Below are 12,711 nucleotides of genomic sequence, written 5' to 3'. Positions count from 1 at the left end.
TACACGATCACGATACAAGGCTTGCAAACGCGATGACCATCTTCCCCAGGCTCCGTGAAAGCGACGACCAACTCGCGAACGCGATGAGTAAATCCTCAGTCACCCAAAATACACTACGCGATCACATACGTACTCTCGCAAACGCGATGAACTGTAAAACATCAGAAAACTAGCAACTCCAAAACACGAAGAAATCGCTCGTAGCCCATCTGAAACACAGCTGAGGCCCCCGGGACCCCATCAAAACATACCAACCAATCCTAAAACATAATGCGGACCTACTCGAGGCCTTAAATCACACCAAACAATATCAAAACTATAGATCGCACCTCTATTCAAGCCTAATGAACTAATAAACTTTTCAAATTCAAAACTAACGTCGAACAAGTCTAAACACCTCGGAATGACCTCAAATATTGCACACATGTTATAAATGACACAACAGACCTACTCTAACTCCTGAAAATAAAATTCGAACCCAATATCAAAAAAGTCAACTCTCAGTCAAATTTCTCAACCTTTCAAACCTTCAACTTTCGCCAAAAATCACCAAACCAACCTACGGATCTCCAAATCCAAATTCGGATATACGCCTAAGTCCAACATCACCATACGAAGCTACTGGAACCATCAAAACTTCATTCCGGAGTCATCTACACAAAAGTCAAACTCCGATCAACTCTTGCAACTTAAGCTTCTAAAATGAAAAACACTCTTCCAAATCCATCACGATCGAAAATCAAAACCAACCACACACACAAGTCATAGTACATCATATGAATCTACTAAAGTACTTAAACCATCGAACGGAATGTCAAAACTCAAAATGACCGATCGGGTCGTTACAGAGATACAACAATATAGCATATTTATATCTTATATAATAAAACATTTATAACTATAAATACTATTGAACTAATTACACTAAATTCATTCAGAAATGTGGAATTCAATTATGTATTGTATCAATGTACTAATATTTATTTTCATCATTTAAACGTATATATATTGCGTTTAGTTTTACCTCCATTGTTATTTTTCAATAATTTATATATGTTTTATATTGATTAACATGATGCACGTGTGCAACGCACGTAAACTAAAACTAATTAATAGATGAACCTCAAAAGAAAGAGTATAAATAAGGAGACTAGGCCTTATTAATTAATGTCACATCTTATCCTAAATGTAGACTTTTTAATCTCAAAAATCATTAACTTGTTCTGTGAGCTCGCCACTTCTATTATCATGGCTGTTCATTTTCTCTTTGTCGTTTCTCTTTGTCAGATACGAATTTAATTTTATCAAAGACTTTCCTCAATCATAGTTCCCTTGCATTTCATTGAGGATTAGCCTTCGCAATATTGGAGCAGGATCTTAACTTTATGAATAGTAGAAAGGTAACTTGAAAGTGTTGCTGGAGGATTCCAAGAAGCTATTACGCTTCTACAAAGATGTCTTCAATGTCAAATATAAACTCAATAATGAACAATCGAAGAAACTTGTAAAGAAGAACAGAAGCGTTGATACCCTTTACCTTACACCTCTTCTCAGTTGGTTTATTGGGCGGCGATTTCTTATTTTAATTTTGAATTTACTCAAAACTCTATTGATTTTTCCTTTCAAGATTTCATGTAGAAGTGAGCGAAAACGGTGAGTGCAAAACCTCAACCTTGCACTTTATTACCTTTTGCAGTGGAAGTTTTTTTTTTCTTACGCTTATAGGACTATGTTAGGCGGCTTTGATCATATTGCAGAATGTCACAGAAACAGAAACTAAAATTGTTTAAGGTCGAGGACATCTGATGAACACTGAAGAGAGATGGAATTAGTACAAGGTCGTCAACCCCACAAATGGTCCACCATTTTACATGGCCATTGAGGAACAACACCAACAAATAACAATACAAACAATTTCGTGGATGTAGGTTCTTCACGCGTTCGGTGACATCATATCATTCTTGAGTATTTACAAATCCATAAACTTGTCTCTATTTACCAAAAAAACATGGGGAGGTACGAAATAAACTAGAGAATAAGAGGGAAAAGTTACTTGAGAAACACTCCCTCCATTTCATTTTTTTTTGTCGCAATTTGAATTGACATAAAATTTAATTAAATTTTTTTTTAACTCGTGGTCTTTAATATGCTATAATATTTGTGTGGATATAAAATTATATTTTTAAAGAACTTGTGATTTTAAGCAAGCCATAATATGGCTATTAAAACTTCCCAATTAAAAAATATAGAAATATGTCATTCTTTTTTAAATAAACTAATAAAGAAATCGCTCCAAACGAATTGAAATGAAGGGCTCCTTTTCAATTTATATGATGGCATTTGACCGAGTACGAAATATAAGAAAGAAAGAGAGAAAGAATTTTTAAACTTTTGATCTGAATTAAGTCATAGTTATTGATGTGATTGTAAATCATCTCATTAAAGGTAAAATAAATATTTTAAAATTAAATTATTATTAATCTAAATAATATTATTATTTTTAAACTGATTAGAACGAAAAAAAGGTCACCTAAATTGGAATAAAGGAAGAATTTGTTACTTCAGGGAATGGTTCATTTTGTCTTTCGATGCCAAACGTTCAGCTTGTAAAGCGTTAATCAGCATATGGAGGCAAAGTTGCAACAGTTGACAGGATTAACCAACGGTTGACAAGCATGCTGATCATAAGCTGCCTTTTATCCTATAGTAAGTGTTACGTAACAGTAGATAGGGTCATACATTTGTTTTTGGGAGAACTTCGAAAAAATACAAGAAAGAATGAAGTGTGTGGGGTCTGTGCTTTGACTGATTTCTAACTGTTGCTACACTGACTGACCTTATGAATATCATAGTAAGTGGAATTGGTGACTGTGATTTTGATGCATGCGCCCTGTTACTATCAAAATCATTAATCATTTATCCCGGTTCACGTAAGCGCTGATGTCAACAGTATCTTATTACTCCAGTTTTTATTCTTTTGGGTAAAGGTTACGACATTGCATTCACAATATTCTGTAAAGTTAAGGACTTCTTCGCATATTAATGTGATTTCCTTCGTGTAATTAGGTCATCCCAATTTATATGGTATCGTTTGATTAAGTATAAAGTTTAAAAAAATATAAAAGACTTTTAAAGTATATGATCTGCGATAAGCCTTAAATATTTGTATGGTTATAAATCATCTCATTAACAATAAAATGTTATATTATACATGATCTATATATATATATATATATATATATATATATATATTCTACTATCTATGAGAGGGAGTTAGCAGCTGGACAACATGCGGCAATTCTAAGGCATTATGGTCATTTCATGAAAAACGGAGTAATTTCATTGGTCCAGGAGGAATTTTACTGTAGTTGCTAAATTAAATTTTGAGTGTCCTGACTAAAAATGCCCCTTTATGGTTCCCACTTTGTTACTTTAAAGTCAAGACAAGCACTACTGCTTCTGCTTTCGCTATTTCAATCTAAAAGCGTGGGCCCTGCATTGAGATGCAGGTACTTCCCCTCCTTTTGGGCTTCTTCGTTGATACAGTAGTTGTTTTTTGGTTAATTCTTCTTTCACGTATGCATAGCCATATCACGTTTTAAATTATTGTTAATTTTTTTGGTATTTTTTGTTATAGTGTCACAAAAACTTGATTTTTTTATTGATAGATTGTGTTGGTTTCATATGTTAACAAAGCTAATTTTATTATTCAAATATTACTTTGTTATACTAGAGGTTCAAAATTTTAATTACTTAGTATGCTTATTTACGAGTTAACTTAAATTTAGTATCATCATTAAAATGAACATAACTAATCAATGTCTTACTTAGTTTAGCAAAAACTTTGGTTAATAATCACCAATTAATGATAACTCAATTTCTTTAGCATAATACAAATTAGACTAAAAAGATTCCAACTAAAGTAAGAAAAGGGAGAAAAATGCTATTTCATAACATGCATTTTAAAGGAAAAGAAAAGTTTACCGCAACAATAACAATAACAACTATTATACCTCTGTCCTCAATAAGTTGGGGTCGACGATATAAATCCTCATTCTTTTCGTTAAGCTCAACTCATTAATTTATGTTTATAATAATAAATTACGTTTGTTAAAATTTTCAATATATTTTATACGGTCTTATTTTGAAAGAAAGTTTACAAGCATTTCGATATTAGAATCTGATTTTTAGATTGTCGAGGTTATGTTTACATTTAATTAATTTCATTACTTATTTATTTATCAATGCAAAAAAACTTGTAGCTTATTATACTTTTGAAGTTTCTTGAATATCGAATATTTTTGGTGAAGAAAGGCATAAGCAAGATTTGATTAGTCTAGAAAGGGAAGTTCAATCAATGTACATTTTAATTTGAATTTGAAGAATTTTTCGGATAATATATTGAAACTCCAATTAAATAAAAGAGCAAAAGAAACTTTCTTCATACATTTGTTTGTTCAATAAGCTCTATAAGGGTTCCAAAATAATTTATCGTAATATATATTTAGTTAGAAACGTTTCAGTTAAACGAAGCAAACTGGTAATTTGTAACTTCCATTTTTTCAAAATATATAAGTGTAAAGTGAAAAAAGTATTCCCCACTATATTTATGTTAAGTTGTTAAATGGGAGGGTCCTAGGAAAAGAAAAAGGAGATGTTAAAAAGAATGGAGAAAAAAAAAAGTAAACCAAGCAGCAAAACCTAAAAATAAATTAGGGAGGAATAACCGAGAAAAAAAAAGTTGCTTCCATGATTATTCTTACTTCTCTAGGACAGAGCTACTGAAAATTAATTTCCTATTAAGTGCATTCAGTATAAACCATTGCTCAAAATTGAAAGAAATAAAACAAGTTCTTTAAAATAAAGACAATAGCAAAATGTATTACTATTAGGAATTAGAGAATGCACCAATATCCAACATACAAACGAAAAATATCAAAACTGAAATTGTTGGGCCCATGTTTTTGCACGGACTAAACATATCTAGTATATATATATATATATATATATATATATATATATTTATGAATCGGCCTTAAGGACGGTGACGTGGCTATGAAAACTAAACCCTCTTTATCTTTTTTCTCCTTTTTTGCCATTTTCCCCATATTTATCTATTTATGTGCTATATATTAGTAACTCTTAATTACACTTGTGACGTTTCTTCTTCTTCTTCTTCGGTTTTTTAACAGTTATGCCTTTTCCGTTAAAAAAATAATAATTACGTCTTTTCCTCTCTTTCAGGCTATTTGGATTAAATGGGCAATGAAAAGGGAAAAGCAAGGCTGGCGGCAATATGAAAGAGAGGATTTTTGTTTTTTGAGGTCATCAAGGGACAAAGTATGGTAATTCTCCAAATTTGTCGATTTTATTTTAACAATAGTAGGACCTTTTGACGTTACGTTTCATGACTGTAAGGTAAAAAAACAGGATTTTTGTTTTTGTTTTTTTTCCTTTTAGGTCATCAAGGGAAAAAGTATGGCAATTCTTAGAAATTGTGAATTTTGATTTAACAATAGTTGAAACTTTTGACAGTAACATTTCATGACGGCAAGGTGATAAAAACTATTGCAAAGCACGACCGAGTTTTTTAGATGATAGTTCTAGCGAATTTGGAATATTATTATGTTGAGTTTGTCATCTACGCTAATTGTTTATGTGGCCGCAGATGCATGATAAAGCTATAAAGTTGTGTGCTGAAATGGTTAGAAATAAAGTTTCATCTGAACTATTAATTAACAAAAGCATTTTGCCTCCATCCAGGTAAACTTCAATTATGTTTGTTCCAAATTCATCTCAAGGTTGCACCATAAGTTTTATTTTTTACAAATAAACATTTTCTCATATCTTTTTGTATGTCTTACTCAATTTTAAGATACCCTCCTTCCTTTTCTAGCTTTCCTATAATGCTTTTATGTATTGAACATCATTAGAAATTTAGCGAAATTTTGGGTATCAACGTAATGCCTTTAGTCATTATTAAGAATAGGATATTCATTTATTCTTATAGTTTGCGTTTAGTTTTTCCTTTTTGTTGTTATTAACGGTGAAGTAATTTCATTCTTCACTTTGTGCATACGGGACTCTACATTTTGTGATTTTGATGACTTTCTTTATTTTTGTTTTACGTCCATGAGCTAATAAACATGTACTATATTTTTTCGCCCTGTTTTGCTTCTTCATGTAACGACCCGACCGGTCGTTTTAAGTATTTGCACTTCGCTCGGTGGTTTGAGGGCATGAGTAGCTCCGTATGATGTATTATGACTTGTGTGTATCGTCGGTTTCGGTCTTTGGGTGATTCAGAATTAGTTTGGAAGAATAAATTTTATGTTTGAAGCTTTAAGTTGGAAGAGTTGATCAAGTTTGACATTTGTATACTTGACCCCGGAATGAAGTTTTGATGGTTCCGTTAGGTCCGGACGGCGATTTTGGACTTGGGCGTATGCCCGAATTTGCATTCGGGTGTTTCTAGAAGGTTTCAACATTATTTGGCAAAAGTTAAAAATTTAAAGATTTGGAATGTTTGTAAGTTTGACCAGGAGTTGACTTCGATGTTATCGGGTTCATATTGTTGTTCCGGGAGTTGGAATAGGTTCGTATGTCATTTGAAACTTGTATGCAAAATTTGAATTCATTCCGGATTGGTTAGGCTTGAATCGGACGCTTGGTTCGAAGTTTGAAATTTATGAACTTAAGAGATTGATCTTGATTGACGATTCGTGATTTTGATGTTAATATGTGTGATTTGATGCCTCGAGTAGGTCCGTAATATGTTTTGAGACTTGTTGGTATGTTCGGACGGGGTCTCGAAGGGCTCGGGTGAGTTTCGGGGTGGTTTCGGACCATTTCTAGGCCATTTTTAGTTGTTAATTTTTGGCCATAGGGGTATGCATCACGATCGTGGACTTTGGGCCGCGTTCGCGAAGAGCAAATTGCTATTTTTGGCACTGTGAATGGTGATCGTGGAAGCCTTTTCGCGATCGCGTAGAAGAAAATTATGTTGTCACTCACTCGATTTTGAAAGCTTATATCTTGCAATATATAAGGAATTTGGAGATGATCCAAAATTAAAAGTTGTAGCCCTTTGTGTTTAGTTTTCAGAGAATCAAATAGTTTGTCATTTGGAGTTTTGTACAAAAAGTTATAGTTGATGTACTATAGGATGTCTGAGAAGAGTTTGGGAATGGTAATGGAAATTTATTTATCGCGATCGCGGGGAAATGGACGTGATCGCGAAGGGTAAAATGTGTGCTAGAAAATTATTGAATCACGATCGCGAGGTTAGTGACCACGATCGCAAAGGGTACCTCTGGAACAGTGTATAAAGTACTCTATTTCGAAGGTCTTGGTCATTTTATCATATTTTGAGCTATATAGCTCGGATTTGAGCGATTTTGGAGGCGATTTTTACCATATGGACTGGGTAAGTATTTTCTACTCGAGTTCAACAAAAGGTCTTGACCAAAAAAAAGAGCTTTTTTCACCAGTCTTTTGGGCCGGGCACCTTCTTTCTCTTCATTTCATTTCAGGAAGAAGAAGAAAGATGAAGTCCTTCTATCTAGTTGAGGATGAATTACAGTCCACATCCAGCAAGGAAGGCAAATGCTTTTGATTATATTTCATGAACCTATCTTCGATTTTAGCATTTGGATTATAAATTTTAAAGTAAAATTGGGGAATTTTGTCTAAACTTTCCTAAAGTGAATTTTTGAGCTTTGAACATCGATTCAGAGTCGGATTTGAGTGAAATTAGTTTGGTTGAACATCGATTCATTTCTGGGAACTATGTTATAAGAGATGTATTACGGTGACGCACATGCTAGGTGACGAGGGTGTGGGCGTGCATCGGAAAAATCATGATTATAGTTGACTATTAGACTATGATCGGACTTGTTTTGCTGTTATATCTTGTTAACTTGTTTGATTTTGAGCTGTGAATCATGTTTAGGCTATATACTTATTATGTTGGGACCCACTGAGGTCATCTCTACTTTTGAATTATTTGCTTAAATTGTAATTATATACTCAATCATATTCATTCATTTGCATATCATACTTCAGTCTCTGTTATCATTTGTTGTTACATCATGTTATCATTGTTTGGACTGATTGGCATGAGATTTGTGAGCCCGAGATACTGGAGAGATTGATGACTGAGTTGGGGCCTGAAGGCCGAATTGTGAGTAACATTTATGGGATCTGGCTACACGCCGTAGTAGTTATTTACGAGATCAGGTTGCACGTCACAATCCTGATTATAAAGATAATTATGGGATCAGGCTGCACACCGCAACATGCCATGTTGGCTTATATTAGCGCTTGGGCAGGATCCTCCTCTCCGGAGTATGACATATCAGCAGTGAGCGCAGGTACCGTACAGTGCTGAGTGATTGAGTCTGCTGAGTGATTGAGTGTGACGAGTGGGAGTGTGAGACAGAGTGATTGAGTACTCTGAGAGTGTGAGTACATGAGCTTATCACTGTGATGCATACTTGGCATGTAGGCATAGAGATGCATTTTCTCATGCTATAAGGTATTGTGACATTCATGACTTGACATGCATATTGACATGTAGGCATAGAGATGTACTTTCCTCATGCTATCTGATAATAAAATATCTTATCGGTTGTTGAAAGGTTTTGGGAAAAATCATAGTTTCCTGATATACTCATATTCTGGTGATTTCGGTGAAAGATTTGGGTTTTACTATTATACCTGAAAAGCATGTCTATTTTCCATAACTGTGAACGAGCTGAACATAATATCTTTGAGTTATTACTTGCACTGTTTTTATTATACTGTTACAAGTTGTTCTTGGCCTTTGGTGTTGGACTCTGACCTTCTCTCGAGCTCGTCACTACTTTCAACCTAAGATTTAGTTTGTTACTTATTGAGTACATGGGCTCGGTTGTACTCATACTACACTTCTGCACCTTGCTTGCAGATTTTAGGGTTGATGTTGCTGTGTATGGCGGGAGCTGGCATTGAAGATGTACCTGCTTTCCGGCTATAACTGCCTCTTGTTCTTGGTAGCTTTAGATTTATAAATCTGTTCATGTATATTTCGAACATATGATGTATTTATTTCATACTAGCTTTGTAAACTCTAAATCTTAGAAACTCATGATTTGTACTACCAGTCCTTGGGGAGTTGTATAAAATTCAGTTATTTCATTTTTGACTCTTATCATTATCATTATATTGTAATTTATTGTTATTTGGCTTACCTAACGGGTTGGGTTAGATGCCATCACAACTAGTGAATTTCGGATCGTGACACTTCAAATCCATGCGCTCAGAGAATATCCCCCTATACGTTTTATTCAATGCCTTTACGTGTTTAAAATCATAAGAATTTTCAAGAAACTTTAATTTTAAGGATTTAAAATTATTGGTTTAGTCGTTAGTGAGAGTAGGACTACGGCCGGGTACGATATGATGATGATGATGCCCAAAGAGGCCTATGTTTTAAAAGTTTATGTATATATATATATATATATATATATATATATATATATATATATATATATATATATATATATATAGTGGTTATGCGGTCCGCGAAATGACCGCGAAAATGGGTGCCAGAACTGGAAAGAAACTGACATGGTCTTCGGTCACTATTTTGCCCGCAGACTTGTTATACGGTCGCGTAATGCACCGCAGAACCGTGCACCGCAGAACCTCCCTACAAAAAATTCTAAGGATGATTATGCGACCAATGTGTGGCCCGCAAAATGGTTATGCGGTCGTATAATGGCCGCTAAATTAACATAAAAAATGCCCCAAAAAACTATCCCACTCTGCGACCAGTCTGCGGTCCACGGAGTGGTTCTGCGACCGCATAATGGGCCCCAAAAATGCCTACTTTTTCCCAACATTTTCCTTCAACTCCCCAGCGCACTTTTCAATCCAAAAAGTCCGAACTGCGGCGAGCAAGCTTGCCGCGAAGAATTTCTACTATTATTAACCTCTACGCCTACTTTGGCATCACGGAATTCTGGTTTTTAGAAAACATTTTATGGGGCCTTACATCCTCCCCCACTTAAGATCATTCGTCCTCGAATGAGGATTAGGGTCCATTATTAGCACCTTGTGCAACTCAGTTATCATACCCCACACTAGCAACCTCAGATTTAACTAACTCCCTAAATTTCCAAAAATTTTGCCAGAGTTTCTTTGTAACTAGGCCTATCCACCTGTCAGAGAGCCCCAGAATCACATCCTAACAACATGTACATAATCCAATGATGTAACATAACTCATAACAACACCAACCGTGGCCTCATGCAAACAACATATAATAAAAGGGAACACATTTACATTAACTGAACAAGTGATACAAAATTCATAGGCGACAAGTTCATAAAAAGGATTACACAGCTATTCAAATAAGTAAGGATACTTCTTCTTCTTCATCTCTTCCTCGGCCTCCCAAGTGGCCTCTTCAACGTGCTGATTTCGCCATAGCACTTTCACGGAGGCAATTTCTTTATTTCTTAACTTTCGGACTTGCCTATCAAGAATGACAACTGGAATTTCTTCATATGATAATTTTTCATTAACCTCAATGGTCTCAACCGACACAATAGCTGACAGATCTCCAACTACCTTCTTCAACATAGACACATGGAATACCGAGTGCACTAATGACATCTCGGGTGGTAGCTCTAGCTTGTACGCCACCTCACCAATCCTTTGGATAATTTTGTATGGCCTGACATACCTCAGACTCAATTTCCCTTTCTTTTCGAACCGCATTATACCCTTCATGGGGGAAACCTTCAGAAATATCCAATAATCTTCTTTGAACTCTAAGTCTCTGCGACGAACATCCGAATAGGATTTTTGACGACTCTGAGCAGTTTTCAACCGCTCCTTTATGAATTTAACTTTTTCCATAGCCTGATGTACAAGGTCTAGCCCTATCAACTCTGCTTCCCCAATCTCGAACCACCCAATGGGAGATCTTTATCTCCTACCATATAATGCCTCAAATAGTGCCATCTGAATACTTGCATGAAAGCTGTTGTTATAAGCAAACTCTATGGGTGGCTAATGATCATCCCAGCTATCCTTGAAGTCAAGAACACAAGCACGCAACATGTCCTTAAGGGTCAAAAATGCCCCAGAAATCTGCCCCACTCTGAGCGGTCCGCAGAGTGGTTCTGTGGCCGCAGAAATGCGTACTTCAGCTCAACATTTTCTTTCAACTCCCAGCGCACTGTTCAATCCAAAAAGTCACACGCAGTGAAGAATTTCTACTATTATTAACCTCTACGCCTACTTTGGCATCACGGAACCCGGGTTTTAGGAAATAATTTACGGGGCCTTACAGGGGGAGTCTTCTATCGACGATCAGATTGTATGAACATGTGTTATATCAGTTTTGGTCTGAGGTACATATGTGTCACGACCCCAAACTCCCTCTATAGGATGTCGTGATGGTACCTAGTCTCTAAGACTAGGTAAGTCGATTACTATAACAATTAAACCAATTATTAACAATACTAATTTGAAATAGAGTTTAATAATTATTTTAATTGTTATTCTGTTACGTCTAAATGCATGCGAATAACCCAGCAACAAAAGGATATCATGTTACAACAATTTCAACTAAGAGTAACTCTACAATAAAAGAAATCACATAATGATAAAAGTGATAATAACTTCAAATAAAGCATATAAGAGCAAACCCGACGTAAGGAATGTGACATGTAACGACAACTTCAAATAAAACATGTGATAGTAGACATGGCGAATAAAAGATATAACATATGCTAACAATTCCAAATAAGTACATGAAAGAAGCCTAAGAGTCTAAACCGGTCAATTTTTCACATATAAGCCCGAGCACGTTCTCGTCACCTCGCGTACACGGCTTTCACATAACACAATTAGCACAAATGACTCAAATCCCAAGGGCTAGTTCCCCCACACAAAGTTAGGCAAGATACTTACCTCAAAAGCCCTCAATCAATACTCTAAAATAGCTTTTGCTTTACAATTCACCTCCGCACGGCTCAAATCTAACCAAAATTGACTTAATAACATCAAATAATGCAAGAGAAATCAATTCCAATAAATAAAGCTATGATCTTTACACAATTTCTATGTTAACCCCAGGCCTGCCCGGTCAAAACTCGGGTCCAAGGGTAGATTTCGGCTACCCATAACCCCACGAGTCTATATATGTGTTTTGATTCGTGGGCTATTTGTGGAAATATTGATATCGTTGGATCTTTGGAAAGGTTGTGGCCTATGGGCACTTGTTATACGAGTTGATATGTTGTGTTGTTATGATGATAGCACATGTGAATTATTGTGTGGTTTGGTTGTTATTATGCGGAGTATAAGGGTGACATTTCCCCGTTGTTGTTATACGGGGCACAAGGGTGGCATCTCACTGTTGTTGAATGTACGGAGTGATACGGGCGGCTATTGTATTATTGTCCGGGCGGAGCGATAAGGGTGGCTATTATACGGAGTGATACGGGTGGCTATCGAAGAGATACAGGTGGCTAATGATAATGTCAGGGCGGAGTGATACGGGTGGCTACCGGAGAGATAAGGGTGGCTAATGATAATGTCAGGGCGGAGTGATACGGGTGGCTATCAGATAGATAAGGGTAGCAATGTCAGGGGTGATGTCTGATGGCTTGGGAACATTGTGTTAGTGATTTTCTTGTGATGGTGTGCTTTTCCTTG

General features: G+C 35.7%; 1 long non-coding RNA gene across 2 annotated transcripts; it reads left to right on the top strand.

The window, feature by feature from the left end:
* Positions 1 to 5,055: 5,055 nt before the first annotated feature.
* Positions 5,056 to 9,177, top strand: LOC142166894 (uncharacterized). 2 transcript variants are annotated; one of them, XR_012697362.1, is made up of 2 exons: positions 5,056 to 5,340; positions 8,948 to 9,177. It is a non-coding gene; the product is annotated as an uncharacterized LOC142166894 (long non-coding RNA). The 2 variants fall into 2 exon arrangements; XR_012697363.1 differs by having other exon boundaries at positions 5,056 to 5,345.
* Positions 9,178 to 12,711: the final 3,534 nt, after the last annotated feature.

The sequence above is a fragment of the Nicotiana tabacum genome, chromosome 12 (genome assembly GCF_000715075.1).
Source record: "Nicotiana tabacum cultivar K326 chromosome 12, ASM71507v2, whole genome shotgun sequence".
NCBI lineage: Eukaryota > Viridiplantae > Streptophyta > Magnoliopsida > Solanales > Solanaceae > Nicotiana > Nicotiana tabacum.
This window is presented reverse-complemented; position numbering and strand designations above follow the sequence as displayed.